This window comes from Camellia sinensis, chromosome 10, assembly GCF_055761805.1.
Source record: "Camellia sinensis isolate YWXY chromosome 10, ASM5576180v1, whole genome shotgun sequence".
Taxonomy (NCBI): Eukaryota; Viridiplantae; Streptophyta; class Magnoliopsida; order Ericales; family Theaceae; genus Camellia; species Camellia sinensis.
In genome coordinates this window covers 154208686-154235925 of record NC_138970.1, presented here as the reverse complement: position 1 = coordinate 154235925, position 27240 = coordinate 154208686, and the positions used below count along the sequence as shown (strand labels likewise).

The following is a 27240-nucleotide window of genomic DNA, read 5'->3' as shown; positions in this document are numbered from 1 at the left end:
CTTAGACCGAAATGGCCGAGACGGAGCAAGTGGAACAGGGGGATCAGGAGGCTGAGCAAAGGGGGGGAAAAGTGCCCTGCCGAGCAAGAAGCCGTCTCTGGTGAGGACCAAATCGATAAACGGTCGCGTATTGAGGAATCGGACTTGGTTGTTTCGTTCACTGTTCAACCAAAGATAAGGAATATGTCGGTTGTCTCTGATGCGTCGGCTTTAAAGGATCCGACTGTGGCCTTGAGCATGGCCTCCTCAATTTCCTTGCCAGTTGACAAAGCCACATTTTAGGAGGAGCCAGATCTACTGTCAATTGCACTTGCCACTCAATCAGCCTTATTGGTACATTACTTGCCTTATCTGCAGTCTTCCGCCTAAATATATATATATTTTTTTATTTTTTGTAACTCTATTTCCTTGTTTTGCAGATGGTAAGAGCGATAGCCGAAATCGGCCGCCGTCAACATGACGTTATAGAATAGATCGACTTGTTGAAAGTCGAAATTGAAAATGAAAAGAGCAAGGCTATGGAAGCCTCTCAAAGAGTCGATTCTGAGGCATCAAAAGCGGCGAAGGAACGTGCGAGAGTTGACTCCGAAGCCGAGAGCGCGAGGAATTCCGACCAACTAAGGCTGACCGCCGAAGAGAGGGCCAAAGCAAGTGAAGATGCGCTCAAGTTAGCCAAGGAGGTGATCGCCAAATTAGAAGCCGACTTGGAAGAGTCGAGGAAGGCAAAAAAAATAGCCGACTCTGAGATTTCCAAAGCATTCCAAGCTGGGAAAGACGCCGCCTTGGAAAACTACGTGGAGGAAGTGCCCAAGTTTGAGAATCGGGGCTTCAAACACGGCTAGCTCAAAGCCCTCACGGCCACGAATGTGACATTGGCGCAACCGATTCCATACGAGCAGGTGGACGTTGAGCCGCTGGAGTCTGACCCTGAAGATTAATTAGGGTGATACTTTGATTTTTGTTAGGCATCTTAGATGCATAGTTTTTGTAGGTTTTGTTAGTAGATTTTCATTTCTTTACTTCAACTGGAAGTTTAAATGTAAGGTAATTTTCATGTGTAAAACGACTACTATCTGTACTCAATTTATTAATGAAAATTTCCTATGCTTTTCAGTTCGCTACATATACTATTTGTCTTCAATTTATTAATGAAAATTCCTTATGCTTTTCTGTCTGCGGCATATGAGTAAATTAAACATCCAATAAATTAACCGAATCAATTAAACATCCTATGCTTGTCTTTGCAATTTAGCCGAATAAATAAACTAATCGACAGTTAACAATTGGGAAAGGTACATGAATATTCGATAAAATAACGAGTAAATTGGCTCAAGGCCTCGACGTCTGGCCGAGTAGATTAATGAATCTCCCCTTACCCCAACTAATACATGAACTGGAACACCAAATGATATTAGTTCATGGAATGGCTGGGGCACATGAGATGATCGACGCCAGACCTGTACACTTGGCCGAATAGATTAATGAATCTGTATTCGATAAAATAACGAGTAAATCGACTTAAGGCCTTGACGTTTAGCCGATTAGATTAATGAATCTTCCCTTACCCCAGCTAATGCATGAATTGGAATGCCGAATGATATTAGTTCATGGAGTGGCTGGGGCACATGAGATGATCGGCGCCAGGCCTATACATTTGACCGAATAGATTAATGAATCTGCCCTGACCCAACTAATGTATGAACTGGAACGCCGAATTATATTAGTTCATGGAGTGGCTGAGACACATGAGATGATCGGTGCCAGGCCTGTACACTTGGCCGAATAGATTAATGAATCTACATTGCCCCAGCGAATACAGGAACTCACAACCTGATCTGCGCAAGGCCTCGGCATTTGGCCAAGTAGAGCCTAATCAAATCTGTCGAAAGGTTTTAAAATTTAGCATTGATGAGATCGCCTCAGGGATGCTGCACCCATAAGGAATAAATGGAGTGGGTGCTGGGTGCACGGAGGAGCCATTGTTGCGTTCAGAGCCAATAAATTGAAGGGCAAAAAGAGTAGTGTGGACGATTGTGGATGGCAAGAAGGTTATTCTTCAACAGCAAAAAAGAAGGGAGAACACTCACAAAGTTGGACGCAGAGATCAATCGAGGTGGTAAGCCTATGCGTACGAGGAGTAGGACGTCGAGGGAAAGTGAAAAACACCAATCCCCGCATTGTCGAAGTAGGTCACCCAGAAGGGAAAAATAGCAACGGGGCAACTACTCTCTACTACGCTCAAGAGGAGAAACCAGTGCAACGCCATGCCCATTAAGTTTTACGGTTTTTGTGGGGAACAAACCGATGACGGAAACAGATTCAATTGTTCATGACCCAAAAGTGGCAGTCGAGTTTGCTCGACAGATTTTTCCACCAGAAGTCCAGCAGTCGATGGTTGGTCGACCTGATTTCGAAATGTTTCAGGAGGGCATCCATGGAGCAGTGAAAGGGCTATATACCGCCTATAAAATCGGCATGCGTCTTCATGCCACGCGATGAGAGATAGAGTAGAAGGATGAACATATTCGAAACTTAGAAGCTCGAGCGGAGAAGGCTGAGCGTGAATTAAGAAAGGTCAAAACTGCCGAGACACAGTCGGCCGGCCAAGCTAACCCGATTATGGAAGAGAGGGTGACCCAACGGCTTATAAGTCATGCGATTGCCGATTGAGATGTGGTAAGCATGTTCACAATAGCAGCTGCAAAGACTAGGGCCTATGAACAAGGCTTCCATGACGGCCGAAAAGTTGGGATACAGAAGACTACGGAAAAGCTTGCCGAGGAGGTCTGCCGATGCAAGAATCATGGATTTAAGCACGGGTGGGTCAAGGCTCTCCAGGCCGCAGAGGCTCTCCGAGCAGCAGGCGTTGATTCGGTGTCGCCGTTATATCAAGGTCATCATTTTCCCTTTGCGGCTTTCGAAGTCGAGAAAAGCGATGATAAGAGGGATGCTGAATAAAACTGAACATATTGTACCGCTTTAACGTAGATTGGAAGTGAATTATGTATTATCGATTAATTCAATGAAACATATTATTTTAAATGTTTGCATGTTGTTTCAATTTATATTTATAAATTCAGCTATGATCATCTTCCATTTTTTGTCAACTAATATTATGCTTGTCAATCATAATATTCATGAAAAGAGCGTCGAATTTGGAGGCGTTTTGCCTTGGCCAAACATGGTTTCCACAAAGGGCGCTCCGGATTCGGAGGCTTATTCCCTTGGCCAATCGGTCCACGAAGGGCGCTCCGAATCCGGAGGCTTACTTGGCTCAAACTTGTCATTCACGGATTTGGTTCCGAATTCGGAGGATTTTATCTTGGCCAACCGTGAAATCCACAAAGGGCGCTCCGAATCCAGAGGCTTACTCGGCCTAACGTGTCCTACACAGATGGGGCTCCCAATTCGGAGGCTTTTATCTTGGCCAATCGTGAAATCCACGAAGGGTGCTCCAGATCTGGAGGCTTACTCGGCCCAACGTGTCACTCACGGATAGGGCTCCGAATTCGGAGGCTTTTATCTTGGCCAATCGTGAAATTCACGAAAGGCGCTCCGAATCCGGAGGCTTACTCAGCCCAACTTGTCTTGCATAGATGGGGCTCCGAATTTGGAGGCTTTTATCTTGGTCAATCATGAAATCCACGAAGGGCGCTCCAGATCCGGAGGCTTACACGGCCCAACGTGTCACTCACGGATGGGGCTCCAAATTCGGAGGCTTTTATCTTGGCCAATCATGAAATCCACGAAGGGCGCTCCAAATCCGGAGACTTACTTGGCCCAAACGTGTCACTCACAGATAGGGCTCCGAATTTGGAGGCTTTTATCTTTGCCAATCATGAAATCCACAAAGGGCGCTCCAAATCCGAAGGCTTTTGATTTGTCGAACTAAAATTTCATACAGTGATAAGAAGTCTTGCATTATAAAAGCAAAAGTTATACACGGCGAACATTCAAAACAAGTTATCATGCCCCACAAGTCGGGTTAATAATAAAATTTACGCAAATGCGTGGAATTCCAAGGACGTGGCAGACTTCTCCCAGACATGTCTTTGAGCCGATATGCCCCTGTTCCTAAGATTGAATCGATCTGATAGGGGCCGTCCCAGTTAGGACCCAGTTTTCCGTCAGCTGGATTCCTGGCAGCGGGAAGTACTTCTTGAGGACCAATTCTCCTGGTGTATAATGGCGTAGCTAAACACGTTGATTATATGACTTAGCGAGCTGTTGCTGGTACCGTGCCAGTGATGCAAGGGCATGGTCTCATCGTTCTTCAATCAGAATCAAATCCAATGCCAACATCATGTCATTTCGGCCCATATCAAAAACTTTTGATTTCAAGGTTGGGAGGCCGATCTCCAGGGGGATGATTGCCTGGGTTCTGAAGCATAAAGCAAACGACATTTCCCCAGTGGATCGCCTCGGAGTAGTGTGATGAGCCCATAACGTACTGGGCAATTCTTTGACCCATCTGCCGTTAGCTTTCTCTAGCCTCTTTTTGATGCCGTCCAAAATGGCTTTGTTGGAAGCTCCAGCTTGACCATTGCTCTGTGGATAAGCCGGGGTGGAGAAATAGAGCTAAATACCATACGTGCTGCATAATTCTCAGTAGACGCCACAATCAAACTAGGTGCCGTTGTCTGAAATGAGTGCACTTGGAATGCCGAATCGTGTTATGATATTTTTCCATACAAAACGCCTAACATTAGTATCTCAAATGTGTGTTAGTGCCTCCGCTTCGACCCATTTTGTGAAGTAATCTGTCGTGACAATCAAGAATCACTTGTTCCCTGGGGCCCGTGGCAATGGCCCGATGATATCAAGCCCCTATTGAGCAAACAGCCAAGGACTGGTGATTGAGCTCAACTCCTCAGCAGGCAAATGGGTTAGAGGGGAAAACTTTTGGCACGGTTCACATTTCTTGACGTAACACTCTTCATCAGCTCTCATGGTCGGCCAGTAGTACCTCTGTGTTACAGCTCGATGAGCCAAAGAACGCCCGCCAGAATGGGCACAACAACTACCTTCGTGTATTTCAGTCAAGAGTTATTCGACTTTATCTAGATGAATGCATTCTAGGTATAGACTAGAAAGGAATTTTTTGTAGAGCTTTCCTTGCGGATCTAATTAATATTGCAAGGCTTTGTTTCGCAGTTTGTGCTCTTCTTTCTTGTCCCTCGGGAGCTGTTCGGAAGATAGAAATGCAGTGATGGGGTCCATCCAAATTGGACCTAATTCTATGATATTGATTTGAATTAACTCTGAGGGGGTGATGCTCGGCTCAAGGATGAATCCTACTTCAATTGTCCGTTTAATTTCTGAGTTTATGGCGGAGGCTAGGCAAGCCAGGGCGTCTGCATATGTGTTTCGATCCCAGGTTATTTGATTTAATTCATGATGGTTGAATTTTGCCAACAAAGAATTCGCCGTTTTCATGTAAGCCGTCATACGGTCATTTTTGGCTGCGTATTCCCCCTTCAATTGGTTGATCACTAGCTTTAAGTCGTAGAAGATAAGCAGACGCCGAGCACCAAGGAGAAGTGCATTCTATAAACCAGTTAACAATGCTTCATATTCGGCCTCATTGTTCGATGCTTCGAAACCCAGTTTGACAGCCTGCTCGATTATTGCCCCGTCGGAAGCCATGATCACTACGCCCACTCCACTGCTACGTTGGTTGGATGATCCATCACAATACAACTGCCAAATGTCCCCAACATAAATTCTCCAGTTCGGCTTAGGTTGAATTTGATCAGACTTAAAGTCGGTAAGACATCTAGTTAATTCGGCCACAAAGTCGGTGAGCACTTGCCCCTTGATTGAGGTTTTGAGCAGAAATTGAATATCGTACTGGCCGAGTTTGAGAGTCCATTTTGAAACGCGTCATGATGCTTTTGCACTACAGAGCACTGACCGGAGGGGGTAGTCCATTAGTACCCCAATGGTATGCCCCTAAAAGTAATGCATCAGTTTTCTTGCTGCCATAACGAGAGCAAGGACGAGTTTTTCCAACAGAAGATAACGTGTTTCGGTGTTAACCATTGCTTTGCTCACATAATAAACTGGCCGCCGCTCCCCTAATTCTTCCTTTAACACTACGGCGCTGACGGCCTGGTCAGAAACTGCCAGATATAAATAAGCGGATCACCTGCCGAAGTGTTGTCAAGAGTAGAACTAATCGGAGGCAAGTCTTCAAACCATCCAAAGCGACTTCGCACTCGGGAGTCCATTCAAAATCTTTACCCTGCCAAAGGGTATGAAAGAATTGTCGGCAGCGATCTGTGGAACGACTGATGAACCTGTTGAGTGCGGCGGCCATTCCCATTAACTTTTGAACATCTTTGACCGACCGAAGAGAGCCGAGTTATAGAATTGCTGTGATTTGGCTCGGTTGGCTTCAATTCCGCGGTGGTTAACAATGTAGCCAAGGAATTTTCCAAATCCGATGCCAAAGGCACATTTGGAAGCGTTCAGCTTCATTTTGTGTTTGCGAAGAATGTCGAATGTCTCTTCTAGATCGGCTAGATAAGTTTGCTCTTCTTTGGACTTGACCAAAATATCATCGATGTACACTTCCATAGTACGGCCGAGTTGCTCCTTGAACATGGCAGTGACTAGTCTTTGGTATGTTACCCCCGCATTCTTCAGCCCGAAAGGCATAACCTTATAGCAATAGGTTCCTCTGGGGGTGAGGAACGCAGTTTTGTCTTGGTCCTCCGGATGCATGGCAATCTGATGGTAGCATCTGTATGTATCCAGGAAGCTCATACGTTGATGATGTGTCGTTTCATCCACGAGTTGGTCTATTCTGGGGAGGGGAAAACAATCATTGGGACAAGCTTTATTTAAGTCCATGAAATCCACACAAACACGCCAAGTTCCATTTTTCTTCTTTACAACCACAGTATTCGACAACCATGTAGGATAGGTCACTTCGCAGATTGCCTCGGTATCAAGCAACCGGTCAACTTCTTCAACAACGACAGCAGTGTGTTCCACGGCTGACCACCGACTTTTCTGAAAAATCAACTTACATTTGGGATCAATGTTTAAGCGGTACTGAGACACAGATGGATCCACCCTCGGCATCTCATGTGGTGACCATGCAAATACATCAAGGTTGTCGAGTAAGAAGGAAATTAGCTCCTGTCTGTCGACTTTATTCAGGGAAGGGCCGACCATGAAGAACTTGTTAGGATTCTCGTCAATTTCATCTCGATCCAGGGTTCCAATTGCCTTTTCACTTGGGAGCCGCCCAACGTCGTCGAGGCTCTGTCGATCCGGCACCTCAATTGAATTCACTTCCAGCTCTCTTGGTGTCTTTGCAGCAAAAAGATAACATGCCTACGCCGATTTCTGGGAACCTCGAATTTGCTCAATGCCACGTTCAGTTGGAAAGTGAAGTAGTTGATGATAGGTGCTTGGCACGGCCTACATGGTATGCAGCCAAGTTCATCCCATGATGAGATTATATGGCGAAGGAAGCTTGACAACCAAAAATTCTGCATCCACTCATCGGGAGCCCGCCCTAACTGGTAGTGTGATTTTGCCCAACGGATATTCCAGATTAGCGTTGAAGCTAAATAATGGATAATGAGCTAGAGACATGTCTGACTCAGTGAAGCCGAGTTTGACGAAGGTCTTGTAGTATATAACTTTCGAAGTACTCCCTTGGTCAATGAGAACACGTTCAACAGTGAATCGGTTTACGCGTAGTTCGATGACCAAGAGATCAATGTGGGGAAGCGTTACGCCAACCAAATCAGAATCATCGAAAGTAATACTCGCAGCTTCTTGTGGTCGTTTCATTGGTGTGATTTGCTTTTGGGGGTTAAGATGCAACTGAATTGTATGTACCGCGGATGTCGTTGGCAAGCTATATATCACATGGATTACACCAAGTGGAGGTGAATCATGCCGTAAAGCAACTGTTTTGGTTAAGTCGTTCTTTTGGACGTGTTGCTTAAGCCGACCGTCTTGTACCAACTCCTCAAGGTGATCCTTCAATGCATAACAACTGTCGGTATCATGACCGTGGTCTTTGTGATATTCACACCGCATATCCCGTCTCCTCGTGTCGAGAGGTCCCGCCATCTTGGGTGGCCATTTGAAGAACGGAAGGTGTTGAACTTTAGACATGACCGTGCTGGTTGGCTCCGACAACTCCGTATATTTCTTATCCGTGCGCCTTATGTGCCTGCTATCCACTTGAAGTTGTTCATTAGCTCCATGTGAACATTGGTCATTTGATCGGCGCGAATCTCCTTTTTTGTCTCGTTTAGTCTGATTCCATGGTTCAAGGCTCCGTGATGGTACATAATTTATCGGCTGAACGATTTCAGATAGGGCTATCTTATTGGCCTTGTGCCTAGCTTTGACCCGCAAGGCGTCATCTTCCACTTTGCAATATTTCTCGACTTTCTTCATTAATGACCAGACTGTTTTGAAGGGCCTTCTGGTCAAAGATCTGCGGAGGGCACTATCAGGATGCAATCCCATTTTAAAGGCAGTGATGGCCATGGAGTCATTGCAGGCATCATCTACTAGATTAAAGCATTCCCAATAGTGCGCCGAATACGCACGTAGGGTTTCCCCTGCTTGGATTTTCATTGCCCAGAGAGAATCGGCCTGCTTCGGCTGGACCTCATTAGTGATGAACCTTGCCCTGAAAGATTTTTGGAGTTGATAGAAGATCTTAATCGATGCCAGTTACAACTTATAATACCATCTGACGGCCAATGGTCCCAAACTGCTCGAAAATATTCGACACATGAAGGCCTCGTCGTCTGCATGAAGCGCCATGGCTTGCTTATAATGACGAATGTGATCAGTGGGGTCCAATTTTCCATCGTATAAGTGAACGATGGAGCTTTGAATTTTTTGGGTAGCACTGCCCTTACGATCTGTCGCACAAAGGGGTCATGTTGATCCTCTTCGTCTGAATTATTTCTTCTTCGCTTATTCCGTGCACGCGGATTTCCTTCGGAAGAACTGGAGACTTCAACTCGTCCCTTTTTTTTGGATTCTGGGGATGATGAGTCAGAATCACTACCACTATCATGTCTCTGAATTTGAGGTCGTCAACCATCCTTTCTCAGAGGTCGTCCCGGATCTTGGCGCCCGGCCTGTTAGGATTTTGCCACCTCTAAGGCCAAATCCTGTCAAAGGCGCTCGTTCTCAGCCATCATGTTTTCCAACCTCTATTCATTTTGCTTCTCCTAATCCATAATAGCTTGCATTGTCTCATGTGCTGATGTCGAGGGTGAGGTTTGGGCAACTGAGTCGAAGTTCAAAGCCCTTCATGCAGCAATGTTCTCTGGCCCAAGCATGTTGCCTGGAGTGGTATCATCTCATGGCGTAAGGTCGTCAGCGACTACCAGAGGATCTTCCGTCACACCCGCCATGGATGTGCTGGAGTATTCCCAAAAATGGCCCCAATTGTGGAGAAGTGGTTTGGAAATACTCTCTGGATCCTGTAGGACGCTCTTGATCCTCAGCTAGTCACCTGAAAATGAATGAACACTCCAATCGGGGGTGCCGGAATTAGCACTCCGACGGATAAGTCAGTGTATACTCTCTTGGTTGCTTGTATCTTAAGTTAATCTTACTTGTTCTCACATACCTTTCTTTAGCTAATGCTCCTCTATTTATATTTTTCTTTTGGGCCTCAGAGTCAGGCCCACCCTCAATCCATTGCACGTTTATTTATTCGGCTTTTGTTCAACTGGTTCTTCGGCCGATTAGTCTATTCGGCCTTGCGATCTTCCAGGATGGAGCCGAATACAAATTTCATCCTTGACTGTCCTCATACCGTCATTCGGCTTTATTACACGTATACCAACAATATCTGGCTCCCACAATAAATTATCCAAATTTCCATAGGTGAAAGATAATGCACATCCAACTCCACCATTTATTTAAACATTCATCTAATTTCATGTTTCCAATACCAATTTCATTATTTAAACAAAATAATTCTTTGAAACATTTTAGAGCAAAACCCCATTCTCTCCCAAATCCAACCCATGTGTCAAAATCAACAAATTCAACACCACACATCCTCATATCTATACCCATAACCATTTTCAATACCTTCATTTGAAAACCTCTCTTTTGATTTTAAACCAAAACGCTAGGTTTGTCTAAAATCCCCCAAATCCCAACATTTCTTACACAATCAACCAATAACTAAGTTAATAATCATAAGAGAGTGTAGAAAGTCCCTACCTCAAATTTAGAAGACGAACAAGCAAGGAGAAAACCTCAAAGACGCCGAAACCGACTTTTGTTCGAATCAAAATGGAGCTCTTGAGATGATCTACATTTTTCCCAAAGACATTAGGGTTGAGAAACCAACGGACCTAGGTGAAAATGTAGAGAGAATGTGAGTTCTAGAGAGAGAAGCTCAAGATCCAGGGTTTTGAAATGTTTTAGAGAGAGAAAGAGATGAAAAAGTGATAAAAAATGTGGATGTTACGAACTGATATACGCACAGTCTGCTCGAGCGCAAGAATTGACGCTTGAGTGTCAGACACAATAAGTTGTTCCGCTCGATCGCAAGAAGTGACGCTCAAGTGCAGAATGTACACTCTCAGTAGTTTTGCAAACAACAGATGAACGCTCGAGCGCAAGAAGGGCCGCTCGACCTGAGCCCACTCGAGGTTAGGAAGATCCGCTCGAGCGTAGAATACACTCTCCTAGTAGTTTTGTAGACCTGTAAAATACTGAGAGTTCACAAAACTCACTCGAGCGCAAGAAGTACCACTCAAGCAGAGAAGCAGAATTCCAGGCAACAAGTTTGGAAACCAACCAACCTGTCCCAAACGCAACCACAACAATCCTAAAGCCAAATTTAAGGAGATACAAAGGAAGTAAGATATAAACAATAACATGAGGCCAAGATACCCAAGTCCAAATGCAAAAAGGTCGAATTAAAACCAGAATCGCTATAGATATGATAAAAGTTGAGAATGGAAGTTAGTATGCAGGTTGTTTGGTGTATAGATATTAGATTTTTTTACTTACTTCATAGTTGCTACTTCCAATTGGTTTATTCACAGGCTGCATTTTATAAGCTACTGTTTGCATACTATTAGGCAAGGTTATATTCATGTGTATATGTGTATATATATATATATATATTATATTTTTAAAACAACCTTCTACGGCATATAAAATTATGTCATAAAAAGTGTAATGATTTATAACATGTAAGAAAATGTCGTAAAAAATTATATACGACATACAAAGTATATCATAAATATATTAAAAATGACCTTCTGCGACATACAAAATTATGTGGTAAAAAGTGTGATGATTTATGAAATGCAAGAAAATGCCGTAAAATATTACATACGGCATACAAAGTATGTCATAAATATATTCAAAATAACCTTCTACGATATGCAAAATTATGCCATGAAAAGTATGATGATTTATGGCATAACAAAAATATCATAAAAAATTATATACGACATACAAAGTATGTCCTTAATGTTTAATTTATTACTTTTTACAACTTTACCTGCATGTAGTAAATAATACTCAACTTTCCACAGCATGTCATATAACGACATTTGTGTGCATGCCGTGAAAGAGTTTTTACGGCATACATTGCAAGCCATAAAAATTTAATTTTGTTGTAGTGCCCACTCCGTTAATTTAGCATAAATGGCATTAATTGACTATCCAAAATGACCCTATTATCCCCTTTGAATTGAGCAAAAAGATGAAAATTATCAAAATAGCCAATAAGCTATTTAAATAAAAAATTTCACGCGCCTCTCCTGAGCTTTTGCATATATATTATTAAAGAAACATACATATTTTAACATAATATGTTAATAATTTAATATAAGACCCTAATAATATAATACATATAACACTTATTTCACACTATATAAACAACAAAAATTTTATCAATTTTAATTAATGCATTTATTATTTAAATTTCTTTTTTCTTTTCACTTTTTAAATTGAAACAAATGGATTTTTTTTTTCCAGTAATTTGTCCTACTTATTTATTCATATGTAAAAAAAAAACTTATTTATTTCCAAATTGCTAAGACACTATTAAAAAATTTAATAAAAATTAATTAATTTTTATTGATAAAATATTTTAAAATAAATTTTAGCACTGATTCATTTTATTTATTTTTTTAAATTCACACTAAATTTTATTTTCCCTTAATAGTTGTTTATGGGATATATTGTTGCACCTTTACATTAAATACCATATTACTATTTCTATCCAAATTTTCACTATTTTTGCAGGGTAATTTATTTCTTGTTTACACCAAAATGGCAGTGTATTAACAGAGGCATCTGGGAGAAAAGTTTTAAAACTGATCAATTCCAATTTTTTTCTCTAAAATTAATGTTAGATAACATTCTAATAATTTATTATAAGACTTATTTCACACTACATAAATAACGTAAACTTTATTATTTTAAGTAATGCATTTATTATTTAATTTTTCTTAAATTTGAAATAAATGCATTTATTTTTTTCTCAACAATTTGCATTATATGTAAAAAAAATTATTATTTTATCTTTTCTCGATGTTATTCTCAAATTTTAAATTTTATCTTCGCTCCACTAAACTTCTAATGGATGCATATTTAAAAATAAATAATAAATAATAAATAAAAACATAAAAACATAAATTAATATTTCTTACTTGATTAAAAAAATTAAAAATATATATATATAGAAGTAAAAAAAAAAAATTCTTACCTCCTCTAAGAATATCAACACAACACTATTCTTAACCTTAAATGCACTAATTTAATTTACACTATTAAATATATATGAAATTATTATTTATTTTTCATAAGTTTTTTTAAAAGATAGATGTAATTTCTTGACTCTATTTTTTTCCACAAGTTTTTGAACTTTTATAGAAAAAATAAAATAAAATTTAACCATTAATGAAGGTAAGAAATTAATTCTAAGATTTCGTGGTCCTTTATTAACTAATTTTAATTTATTGTGAGGTGATTATATTTTTTTACTTCTATATTTATATTTTAATTTTTTTGATCATGTAAAAATATTAGCCTACGTTTTTTTAAATATGCATCGACTAGAAGTTTAATTATCCAAAGATAACAATTAAAATTTGAGAATAATATATGATTGAGAAAAGATAACATATGAATAAATAAGTAATGCAAATTGTCCGAAAAAAATAAATCCATTTATTTCAACTTTTTTAAAAAAATTCAAATAATAAATGTATCACTTGAAATGATAAATTTTACGTTGTTTATGTAGTGTGGAATAAGTCTTATATTAAATTATTATTATTATGTTATCTAATATTAATTTTAGAGAGATTATTTATTTTTAAATATTTTATCAATAAAAACTATTTTTTTTTTTATGAAATGATTTGATAATATTTAACAATTTAAGAGTTTTATTTAGTATTGCATGAATTTTAAGAATTTTATTAAACAAAGTTAAAATATAAATGGGTCTTTGATAATATATATGTAAACCTTAGGGGGTAAGTGAAATTACTCATTTGAATAGAGAGATTATGTCATTAGTGATATGACATCAGCGTGATGTCAGCAAATTATGTTAAATAACCTGACGGAGGGTAACAGTGGAGTACTTTTGATAATAGTTTCAAAAGTAAGAGAGATTAGTGTAATTATTAAAATTACAGGAGAGGTCCTTGTAATTGTCAGAAATCTCAGAGGAGGTAAATGTAAATTATTTTAATAAGTATAATAAATTATTAATCTCAATTAATTAACCATATTATTGCTATAACCTAAGTTAGTATACTCTTATTATATATAAAAATGGTTTAAATTTGAAAGATACTAAACTGATTAAATCGTACCAAACCGAACCATTTCAATTGATGTAGTTTAGTGCGGTTTCATGGGTGAAGCGGTCTGTATCGGTACTCAAAATAATAAAACCGATATTATTAGTTCAATGGAAAATTTTACCTAAATACCGACCATACTGAACCGGCTACATCCCTAGTAAAGGAAGGCACACATGTTGTAAGTTTAATTAAATATATATATATATATATATATATATATATTAAAAAATAAGCAATTTTAATTAGGGGTGTTCATGACCTAATTAATTCCTCAAAACCAACCGACCCAACTCAATCTATTCGTTTTTAAGCGGTTTTAATAGTATGAGTGGATAGATATGGAAGGAGATTTTTCAAATCCGCCTATGTTCAGACGGAAGACGAATGAAAGGTCACCTAACCCAAATTGATCTGCCAACTCACCGTAAAAAATGATGTCATATTTTTATAATTTGTATGTTTAAAAAATGATTAGCTACTTAAAGATAAATATGCAACAACAAAAGTAGAATATGGATATACCAATCTCCTAGCTACCAAGCAACCTCGCTTTCAAGCATATGCTTACGAAAACAGTAAGACTACCAACTCAGAAAAAAAATTTCCAAAATTATCAATGTAAGGTCAAAATTTATTTTATATATAAACCTCACAATATAACAATTAACTTTTCTATCTCTTTTTCTGGGACAGTAGAGTTACTTGGTTATGGGAGTTCAATATCAAAACATGTCTTGTAGTTCAATATCATAACATGTCTTGTAATTGTTTTCCAAGTCTGAGTCAAACATGTCATCATTTATGTTGGTCATGTGGCCTAACAAGCTCTCAGTCTCTTCAGGCTGTTCTTGAGTGTGGAAGGTCTCTTGCAATCTCATATGACCAAGCAGTTGTTCAGCAACCTCCTTCATTGTAGGTCGTTCAATGCCACTCCTATTCAGACATCTCACAGCAAGCTCAGCCACCGCTTCAATTTGCTCACTTTCCCGTACGTCACTAACCTCATAGTTATTCAAAACCTGTGAGAATTTTTTCTGTTCCACCGAGGTAATGAAATATTGAATGATGTTAGTGTTCCTATTTTCATCAGAATTTGGGTTTGGCTTTGGAAACCATCCGGTTAAGAGTTCCATAAGTACAACCCCGAAACTATAAACATCGCTCTTTACAGTAAGAACACTAGTAATTAGGTACTCCGGATCTAAGTAGCCAAGAGTTCCTTGTACTTTTGTCGCAACAAAACTTTGACCAGGCGGAATCAATACAGAAGACCCAAAATCAGAAACTTTGACAGTGTGGTTTTCATCCAATAGTATGTTGGTGGACTTGACATCTCTGTGAATGATTGGTGGGACAGCAAGCGAGTGTAGATAGTCCAAGGCCATGGCAGTTTCTGCAGCAATCCTTAATCGGTTTGACCATAATTTTAAAAATTCCGAGTGCACGATATGGAGATGCTTGAATAGTGTTCCATTAGAGACGAATTCGTAAACGAGCAATGGGACTTTTGTCTCCAAACACAAACCTAAAAGCTTCACCAAATGCTTATGGTTGACCTGTGAAATCATGTTAATTTCATGTAGAACTTGCTCGTTTATCGCTTCTTTTTGGAAGTTTTTGATTTGTGTCTTGTCTACCTTATTGGCCTTTTTCACAGCCACCAATGACTTGTCTGGTAAAGTTCCTTTGTATACTGAACCAAAGCCTCCTTGGCCAAGACGTTGATTCTCATCATACATATTGGTTGCCTTCTCAAGCTCATCTGCACTGAAGATCTTGATTTTTTGATTCTTCAACAATGACCCCCCATTTTTCAGAAAATTTCTGAGTTTGTTTCTTCTCTTGTACCTTATCCAAAATACAAGGATAATAATCACAACAATTATGGCCACCCCACAAACTGCATAACAAGTTGAGTTTCTTGATTATTAAATATATAAAATTAATGAAATGAATCTGTGTCGTTGATGTGAAATTTTGGATAATTTCTAAATTTTTATGTCTAGGTCCGTAGCATTACTGTTATAATATTAAGTGCCATAGTGATGGAATTAAGGTATTTAGGGTTCACTTGTGTGAATAGATAATATTAAGTAGCCCTCTTCGTTCGGCCTACAACTTGCACCCTACCTTGGCTTGGCCTAGATGAGAATAGACCTAGTCCGAAGCCTTGGGTTTGAAACTTGTCCCAGTCCAGTGACCCGTGAGAGGTGGCCGTTTGGGCCACTCGTTAGCCCGACGCATGAGCCCATAAAAAATTATCAGAAAAAAAGCCTAAAATCTTGGTCCATTGACCTGCCCCGTTGGCCCGACCCATGAACTCATCTGGGCCAAGCCTATTGAGTAGAGTTTAGACCTAAGCTTTTAGCCTGCAGCTTAACCTGGACCAAGCCCATTTAAAAAATCCCAATGGGCTTAGCCCACGAGCAGGCTTGGGCTCCACCTCTACGTCGACCCTTTGTATAAAGGACATTTAAGATGCCTCAGAAAATGTTATACTTTTTAGGAAAAATAATATTCGATGATAAGTTATCAAAATAATACATTTTATAAAATTATATTCTAATGTTGTAAATTTTTTTATTAATATATTTTTCGTTTTTACATTGAAATGATATTATTTCTTTTTTTCTTTAAACTGTATAAATCTTCAAAATTATTCTTTTCAATTTCAAGTTTCCAAACAAAAAATTGTCAAATATTATCTGAAAATTTGATCAAAACACTACACTTATACGATATTTTTTGTGGCATGATAAATCACCAATTATTTTTTTTTTAAATATGATGAGTCCTAACTGAGTAATTATTCAACAGTTATGAAACACTATATATATATATGCGTTGTTCACATAGGATTCTCAACCAATACCTAGTGTATTTAGCGGCTCTTCTTTGGTGTAGAGCACCTCCATGTACGAAATTCCACACGATATTCCTAAACTTCCTAATAATTTTTTGTCCTACATATATTTATGATTTTTATTGCATAATATATATAAAATATAAAATAAAATAAAATAAAATATATCATGTGATAAATAACATTTTTCTAATTCTTTATCAAATAGCATGCTAAGAAAAAAATTAAGGACAAATTACACCTATTCCTTGTAATTGATCTCTTATCTCAATTGGAGCATTTTTAAAATAAAATAAAAATATTCAATCAATTAGATTTTTGAAATTTTTATGTTTTGTCAATTTAATCCAATTAACCTTTAAAAATTAAAATGGAATAAGAAACAAAATAATCAATCGCTCACATTAAAGTGATCGAAGGGTTGACGTCCATTTAAAATTATATATTCTCTTTTAAATAATTTTTTGATTTTTGATTTTTATCAATAAAAATAAAATTGATATAATAAAAACAATTAAAAAACATAATTGATACAATTGAAACTAATGCAAAAAGATTCCGAATTACTTGAGAAGACAGGCGTAAGACGAAATCCGACACAGTCCACTTTGCCATCGCCGAACATGCCAAGTGGGCAGTGACACGTGTAATTCCCTGGTGTATTCTTACACTTCCACTTGCATGGATACGTTTTCAGATCCATGCATTCATTTATGTCTGCAACAACATTAAAATACTCAAAATATTATATTAAAAACATCTATTTTAACGATTAATTGAATTAATGCTTGCCAAAACATTTTTCTTTATTTAAAAAGTGAATGACTTCTCTCAGAATTTTAAAAGATGAGCTTATGAGTTTTAAACCGAGTTTGGCTCAGATGGGTCTAATTTTAGTGTTTTTTAATTAAATTAAAAAAATTTTAAAAATTAAAATAAAAAATTTTAAGGTGTGTTATAATAATTAAAATTGAATATTGAATATTGAAAAAAAAAAAACTTAACTTTGTTTTTTAAAATACATAATTACATTCATTATAATTATATTACTATATTGTATGCATCTTTAATCTTGTGAAGATATAGTTACTAATTTCATAATTGCGATACTACTAATTTAAGATTTCAATTTTAATCTTACTGTTTTAATAAAAATACATATGTGCGCGTAAATATATATATACATATATATATATATATATAAGCTCTTAATATGGGCTCTAGCATGGCTTATGGGCTGGGTTTTGGGGTTGGGCCATCGGCTCTACTACTCGCCCTATATGTAGCCCATATATTTTAGGGTCGGGCTCATGCGGATCCATGGGCTATGCGCTTTTTGATCAGGATTGCAAACTACACCATCCATATAGCTAAACCTTATTGAAAACTTAATACAAAAAATAAAATGTTATGGACCATCAAATTGTATTGTGAATTTTATTTTGAAAAGTGAGTGTATATTATATGTAAGAATTTATGTATTATTGATTAATTTGTATTGATTACAAGATTGTTGTGTTGATGTATTGTATTACAAATCAGAGTGGCATTATATAGGAGAGGGTTTGGGTTAGTGAGTGGTTGTAGTGGATGGTAGTGGAGGTGGTGGGTGGTAGTGGAGATGGTAAGTGGGTTAGGTTTAGTGTACATTAACAGCCCCCCTCAAACTCAAGGAGGATAGGAACTAACCAACTTGAGTTTGAAGAGAGTAACAAAACAGAAAAGTAAACTGATAAATAAAAAAAAAACAAAACAGGATAGGAGACACGGTATGGTCGTGTCGGACCGTTGTAGCAGACAGTTTACGGGGTCATGTCGGACCGTTGTAGCAGACAGTTTACGGGGTCATGTCGGACCGTTGTAGAAGACACTGTGTGGTCGTGTCAGACCGATGTAGAAGACAGTTTATGGGGTCATGTCGGACCGTTGGAGCAGACACTGTGTGGTCGTGTCAGACCGATGTAGAAGACAGTTTATGGGGTCATGTCGGACCGTTGTAGAAGCTGTGGTGGTGCACCGAGGAGGCGACTTAGGGAGTGCGCCATGAGCGACTTATACATGATACTGGTATAACCCCCCCTCAAACTCAAATAGGTGTGAAGATAGAAACCTATTTGAGGTTGAAACAAAGGGATTGATAAAGCTGACCGGTGTAGAAGACACTGTATGAGTGTGTATAGATAGGCTGCCCAAAAGATATACATGGATGTAGATATCGAGCCCTCAAAAGTCGTGCCCTCAAAAGGTGTGTCATCAAAAGACGTGCCCGAGTCATGAAAAGGTGTGCCATGAAAAGGCGTGCCAAGTTGTCGGTGTCAAAAGGCGCGCGATGCGCGTGGCTGCCTCGGCTATTTAACCAAGACGGAGCTGAGGCCGAGGCAGAGGCTGAGACAAGAAACTGAGAGAAACCTCTGAAGAATTCTGCGTTGTGCTGAGAGAGAGAGGCTGTAACACTGTTGTGCTGAGAGAGAAACTCTGTAATACGCTGTAACACTCTGTTGCCCAGAAAAATGGCCTCGTCCTCGTCTTCCCGTGGACTGCTCACCCTCTTTCCCGACCTCAACGAGTCAACAGGAGAGAGAACTGGTGCGGTGGCCAGTGAACCTCAACCAAACACTGCTGGGTTTGCTCCGCTGAACTTTCCGATGCGGTCTGTGGAGCAAAAAATGGCGGTGCAGTCGGATGTGGAGGCCAATCAGTATACGTTGAAGGCATGTGTGGAAAGCATGACGGCGGTCACAAACTTGTCGAACCGGCTGCAGAGTAGGACAAATGAGGTGCAGCATTTAAACTCCCAGCTGGCTCTGCTCCAACGCATGTATAAGGATGCGCGAGCAGAGATAAGCGTGCTAAGGGCAGAAAACAAGGAGCTGAAGCGGAAGGCCACCGTGATGTTCCGATTTGGAGGGCCGCCATATGCTGCAGTGGAGGAGCAGGGAGTACTGATCATGCCCAGTGGAGTGGGAAACACGGAGGCAACACCGGGAAGGGCCGTCCAAGACGGAGGCAAGAAGAAGAGACCGGCGGCAGAGTAGAGTAGAAAAATCTCACTGTGCCGATATGTGGTGGTTTTGTTGTTGTTGTTGTTGTTGTTGTTTTTTTTTTTTTTTTTTTTTTTTTTTTTTTTTTTTTGGTGTAAAATGGTGATCGGGGGGAGCCCCGACATGAATAAAATGAGTTTAGAGTGCAGTTCGTCGTCTGCGTTGTTGTTTTTTTTTTTTTTTTTTGTTTTTTTTTTTTTTTTTTTGTTATGGTGGTGCAAAAATTAAAAAAGAAATAAAAATAAAAATAAAAATAAAAATAATAATAATAATAATAATAATACTAATAAGAATGAAAAGAAACATAGATATATAGATATAGAGATAGATTAAAATAAGAGAAAGTGGGGTGGGATTGATTAAATAAAAAAAAAAAGAAAAGAAAAGAAATGGGAAACATGTGGGTTGATTATTATAGAGAGAGAATGAGTGATCAACAACATGATACGGGTGTGATTAAATAAAAAAAATAAAAAAGAAGAATGGGTGTGCTGGTGATTAAATAAAAAAAGAAGAGTGGGTGTGCTTTTGTTTTGGAAAGAGAGGATTTAAAGTTTAAAAATAATAAAAAAAAAATAATAAGAAAAAAACATTAATGGGAAAGCATGCGCTGGTGGGTGTCTTGAAAAGAAGAAAAGTAACTAGAGAGAGAGAGATATGTCTCTGTGGCTTGCGTTCGAAGCAGTGCTGCTGTGAAAGCTTCGCTCCAAAGCTTCCGATTTTCTGATGCCGAGCATGAACTCCGATCCAGCGTTTGATCAAGAGGAAGGTATAGAGGTGGCTTGGAACCAGGTCAAATTTGCGAAATTTCTGGGATGATCAAGCAACAATCGATCGGCTATACTCGGAGGTTCGGTTGCTGAGAACTCTGAAGAACAAGAAGCCGACGACGATGGCGAGGAAGACGCCGGCGTTGAAAGACATAACAGCGAGCATAAGGAGGTATCCGAGGGCGGAATTGACCCCGAAGAGGAGGGCTCCAGCGAATCTGGCAGGGCTCCAGCGGCCGCCGGAGGCGGAGGAGATGGTGGTGGAAGTGAGCTTCGAAGACGAGGGCTTCAGAGGGTCCTGTGACGACGTGACTGGGCGGCTCAGCCTCGGCAGAGAGGCGGTCGAGGTAAGCGACGGGAGTGAGAGGGAGCGGTTGGTCTTTGAGCTCTTGAGACATGGCGCCGATGATGGCGCAGAGGCGGTGGTGGTGGTCCTCCGTGGAGTGATGTGGATTTGCACCTAGGACATGGTATGATCTTGTATGGTCTCTTGTCTGTTATTGTTTGATCAGGATGATGATGATCATCAGCTTTGTTTGGATGATCATTTTGTGTTGTTTGATTTGTACTGCGATTGTTGGGCCAAAAGGCTTGATGCCTTGTGCTCCTCCATGATGAACATCCGCCATGGAGAGAGAGAGAAAATGTTGAGAGAGAGCAGCGGAGTGAAGGTATGGGTAGAGGTCCGGCGGGCGGCCAAGGCGAGGCTGCCGCCCGCCGGTGAAGCAGAATTACTAGCTTCTCAACCTCGCTCTGATACCATGTAAGAATTTATGTATTATTGATTAATTTGTATTGATTACAAGATTGTTGTGTTGATGTATTGTATTACAAATCAGAGTGGCATTATATAGGAGAGGGTTTGGGTTAGTGAGTGGTTGTAGTGGATGGTAGTGGAGGTGGTGGGTGGTAGTGGAGATGGTAAGTGGGTTAGGTTTAGTGTACATTAACATTATAGATTTAAAATTAGTGAGATACGGTCCACAATGAACATAATCCATTGATTCACTTTGCTCAATAAATTTTCTAAGTTTGTAGCATTATTGAACAAAAAACTAACCTTGGCATCCTTGGGGTTGGGAAAGGTAGGGGTTGCCTTGGTATCCAGGCTTGCAGACACAACGATATCCAGGGCCATTGTTAGAGTTGATACACATAGTGTTAAGTCCACATGCATATGATGTATCAATTGATTCACATCTCCCCTCTCCTACACCCCAGTCGAGTACAGCCGGCGACTCTCTATTCACATTATTGATATCCCTGAGATCTATGCTCGAAAACCCGAACCAGTCTTCACTCGCCAAGAAAGCATAGCTACATGGACTAAAATTCCTCACATAGCTATAGTTATCCAGTGATCGAATACTCATGTTCATGCCCTTGACACCGCTCGGGATTTGGGTTTGACAGCACCCGAGCCCTGAACAAGAATCCTCTCCCATCAGGTTCACCGGCTGGTAACACAAGGAGATGCACCCACTCTCAAAGTGCATGCCCGTGGAGTCCTCCATGAATGCCACAGTGTCGCAACCAACTGCAGTGAGCTTGTTTTGAGTGTCTGAGAATGTGAATGGACTTCCATTCAAGTCGATTTGGTTACTATAAAAGTTGAATCCATCTGATGATTTGTTGTAGCAATAATACGCCATCGATACGTTGACCATAACCGTGCCTTCCTCCACCGATATATTCAGTATCTGTAAGTCACCGAGCATTAGTTTGGAATGAGAACCCAAACCAGAAGTGTCGTAATGGATGTATTTTAGCAAGAAGCTTTCGTTCATGGAACATTCGGGGTCTTCTATGCCGAAAGGGTAAGGAACACTTATATTGCCCCATTTTTCGAGGCAGCCTGGTTTTGCCATTGATGGTGATTCTATCTCTTTAGATAGTGGTAATAATATTAATACTAGTATGGTGAACAAGATCCAAAACTCGAAGATGGGTCTCATCTTTCTTCCTGATTAAACGTTGCTTTCTCTTTTACATCAATACGTGTGGAGGAAATGAGTTATATATACTGAAATGAGTTAATCCTATGGTCCAGAAGAGATCAGAGAAGAGGTTGGAAAAGCCGGCTGCGGCGAAAAAGTACCCTTTTATGTTTTTGGACGGGAGCTGTTGGTTGTTGGAGAGCTTAATGTGTTGGTGTTAAGGTGATGAATTATCCTAGGTTGTATGTTTTGTTGGTACCTTGCTAACTATAGGTTTTTCCTCTGATTGTTCGGATTGAATATAAAATTTTGAATAAAATATATAATATTTAAGAATAAAGATGAAGCATAATATATTATAAAATATAAGATAAATTATAGAATATGAGATGAGTTATCCTAAACTATATGTTTTGTTGGCATCTTTCTAACTTAGGTATGTATGAGCGGCTTTTGGCATGTTAAGATTTTAGTTTAAAAATTAAAAAATTATTGAAAAAAAAAAGTTAAAAGTCAATAAATACTAAAAAATTAAATATTTCTTTTCTTTTTCTTTTTCTTTTTTACATATTTTTTCATAAAAAAATTAAAAAATAATCTCAAACATATTAATTTTTTTTCATCCCATATTTTAGTATATAAAAAAAAAAAAACTAAAAAATCACAAAAAAAATTTGTTCCCAAACAAGCCTATTCGGGGTGTATTTTGAGTGATGAAGCTATTCTCCTTGACGTTTATTATCTCATTGTATTTCTTTATTTCAAAGTAATAAAAAAATTTATTTTGCCAATAAAAAAATAAAAAACAAAACACTTCAATTGGAGTTGGATTTCCTCTAATCCATAATCTGAACTCGAAGATGTTGTTCAAGTCGTGGGATTCACCACGGATTCTATATCAATGATCCTAATTGTTCATTTTATAAGGTACCTCATTACTATCATTTACAAAATAAATAAATAAATAAATAAGTCGATCCGATAATTGTAATCTATTTAATTTATCAAATTTGTTTATAAAAATAAAAATAAAATGAACGGTAAGTGTATTTTAAAAATTGACCACTTATTTTTTTGGTGGCAAACGGGATCAATTAAATTAGTTACGATTATCAAATTTACCTAATTTGTTTGCAAATGATATACATGAAGAATCTTACAAAATAAATTATTCAAATTATTGAAACGAAATATATGGTAGATCCCATCCCATGGGCTCAAAAAGCACATTTCAGAAATTACCAGGAATCATACAGTCCTCTTACCTAACAACAAAACCAAACAAAAATTATTGAATTTGACATTTTGATGGCCTACTCTTACATAACACATTATTTAACACACATTTAATTACAATTGTAATACCCAAAATTAAACATTAAACACACACAAATAACACTTTTATCAGTTTATATCATATAAGACTATGTCTAATGCTTATTTTTTTAAAATTCAATTTTGAGTAAAGATTTGGATTAAAGCTTCATCTGATACCAAGCGTTCTAACGTTAAATTTTTAATTTTCGTCAAGCAACTGGTTGACTGCGAGGATGTCCGGGCGGGCTCAGATGTCTGGACGATCGGCAAAGCAATGGACAACTTTGAAAGTAACTGGTTGTTCGGGAGGACAACCAACCAAACAATCAGCTGGTCGTTTGATGTACGATAAAGTGTAATGGCTCTCTCTAAAAATTTGATGAACGCTGAAACCTCCCTCAATTTGATGAAACTTTTGTTTTTCTCTCATTTGATATAGATTTGATGCCAACGTTGGAGAAAAAAAAATAAACATATTTCATCAAATTTAAATTTAATATTAAATTTGAGTAAGTATTAAAGATACTCTAACACGCTTTAATACACAAATTTAACAACACTGGAGATGTTCTTAGAACTAACCTGGAATCCTACCACAAAATCATTCTTTTCTTTACATGTACGTCCAAACGTAATTAATGATTTTGAAAATTTTGCACAAGAAAAAGGTTAGGAATCCATTTTTTTAAATTCAGAACTTACTTCGAATGCCTTTGTATGGTAAAAATTTAAATTGATGGAGTCTGAGATTCTACATATGAAATGAATTTGAGTCATTAATTTCTTTTCGTAAATAAATTCTGGGTTGATAAGAGTTGATTTGATTTGTTATTGTTGTTAACACCAAAAAAAAAAAAAAAAAAAAAATGTTTGGTGGCCTGAATTTGTATAGCCTGAATGGCTCAAATGTGTCAAAACAATATTGTTTTAAGACATTCGTGTCATTTGAAGCAAAAAAATTCGAGTCACTTAACATTGTTGTTATACAAATACCATATGATTTGACCCTTTGTAATAAATTAAATTTTTTATTTTTAATTGAGAGATTTGATAGCGAGTCCCCCAATAAAATTTTTCAGTAATTAAAAGACAATTTAATATTTTATTTATTTATTTATTTATTTTTCCTTAGGTAGGGTAAACAACAAACCAAGCACTACGGCCGAGCGTCCAAGAGAACGGGAGTTTTAATGTATAAAATTCTGCAAAGTAAAGTTCTCATATAATCAAGGCTTGTTTAGTAGAGTTTTTTTTTTTTAATTAAAATTTGATAATCAAAAAGTAGAAGTTAAAAATAATTTTTTCTCCATTTTTAAATAATTAATTTTTTTCAGTTTATTTAAATTATTTTTGCCTAAGCACCAAATAGTCTGATACCGACTCCCAAATTAAAATAAGTTATAATTACCTCCTACAAGCTATAACAAACAGCCCCAAAGAGACAAAATAATACTTAAATTATACTTCCCACGGTATAAAAGTTGTTTTAAGAATTGATTATTTTAATTGATATTTTAAATTTTTATAAAAAGACATGTAAAAAAAATGAGAAAGTAATTTTTTGACATTTTAATTATTTTAAGCCTGAGTCTTAATTTTCAAATTAAAAAAAAAAGGTAAATTACCAACCCACCTCAATGTAACTCGGATTGGTTCAGATCCAATTCATAGTATATCCATATATATTTATTTTTTATTTTCACTTATTTTTATTTTATCAGTCAAAATCTATAGGTAAATGAATATAGTTAATAGGATTGATTGATAAATATCCCTAAAAACAAGTGAAAGATGATGCAAACATGTAATGTGTATCCCTCACCATCATCATTATTATTGTTAGTGTAATTACGATAAATAAATAATTAATTATAGAGTCAAAAAAAAAATATGGACAACAATTATGATTATGGGAAGATACTAAAATTTACGTAATTTAGCAAATTCTGTCTATGGTCACAGATCACTGCTCTCGTCTACTATACCAAATATGTATTTAAACATTGAGCATTGATAGACACGTGTCAAGAGCCTCTCCTTGCAGGCTCCTATGTGTTTGAAAAATTGAACTAAAAACTATTTTTTTAAATAATTTAATAAACAGTTTTCCGAACATATGCTTTCTGATATCCGATCAACTTGATTTTTTACAGGTATGATATACTGAATAAATCATAAAATATGAACGGTTCGGATTATCAAAATTGGGCCTGAAAGTAGGCCCGAAGGCCCTGCAAGGACGAGCGCAAGTAGGAACTTGCAATGAGAGAATCCTCATACGATAGAGACCCCCTCCAATCACCACCCCCACTACCCCCCACACACACGTGGCGGGTGGTGATTGGAGGAGAAGGGGGAAAAAAAAAAGCAAAAGAAAAAATAGCCAATCAAAAACGAGAGGGGGTCAAAGGGGGTGGGGGGAAAGGGGATCTTAAACATTTTTGTTAAAGATTACCTACTATCATTAATGGCCACATCACATCTCCAAATATATCTATCTATCTATATATTATATAAGAAAAATGGAATGTCTAACTCACAAGTCTTGTGAGAATTCTAAATTTCCAATCTAAATTTCATAATTTTTTCATATTTAAAAATTATAAAAAAAAAAAACTTCTATTGGCTAGCTTTTATTCAAGCAAAAATGAATAAATAAATAAAAATTAATATCTCTTAATTTATGATTTCAAATAGAAAGTATATCAAATATAAAATAAAATAAAAAATAAAAAGTATACTAATCCATTTCAAAATTCAAATTTGAGGGTCACTATCACAAATATGAAAAATAATCTATTAATTTAAATTTAAAATCGGCACAATATAAATTTAAAATTATAATGATATATCCCATGATTAATAAGTTTTAAATACAAATTTAAAATTATCATAATTAGCTCATAATTTTTGTATTTAGGAATACAATAAGAGTGACGTTAAGATTATTTATATATTTTATAAAAGAATACTTTTAAGAAGAGATATTATGAGAGTTTTAAAACCTCATACAAAATATGTATATTATTATAATTGAAAAACGTTGTCATGGTATTAAAATTTAAAGTTGCAATTCTTTTTCTTTTCTTTTCTTTTTTTAATTTTGTTTAATTCTTGTTAATATGTGTCACAATATGATTGGTTTATAAATTAATTTTATATTCATAAAATAAAATTTTAAATTTAGATTCTTCCTTAAATTATGTTATCAGAATAAGGTCAATATTCATTAATTAATTTATGCATCTTTTATTAAATTATAAAATAAAATTTTAATTTACATTCTTTTTTAAATTATGTTACTACAATTAGAATAAGATCAATATTCAAATGTGTCATAATGACGTGTCATAATATTATTAGTCTAAACATAATATGTTATTAAATACATGTATTTAAATTATTAATCACTATTAAAATTTTATATTTTTATTTATTGTCATTTTTTATCTTAAATTCTAGTTT

General features: G+C 37.3%; 1 pseudogene across 1 annotated transcript; it reads right to left on the bottom strand.

Moving 5' to 3' along the window:
- Window positions 1-14529: 14529 nt before the first annotated feature.
- On the bottom strand, window positions 14530-22389 carry LOC114301742 (wall-associated receptor kinase 2 pseudogene; annotated as a pseudogene). Its single transcript, XR_014341505.1, has 3 exons — window positions 21582-22389; window positions 17278-17427; window positions 14530-15747 (listed from the first exon to the last, which is right to left on the bottom strand). The product of XR_014341505.1 is annotated as a wall-associated receptor kinase 2 pseudogene (transcript).
- Between the last annotated feature and the right edge of the window lie 4851 nt (window positions 22390-27240).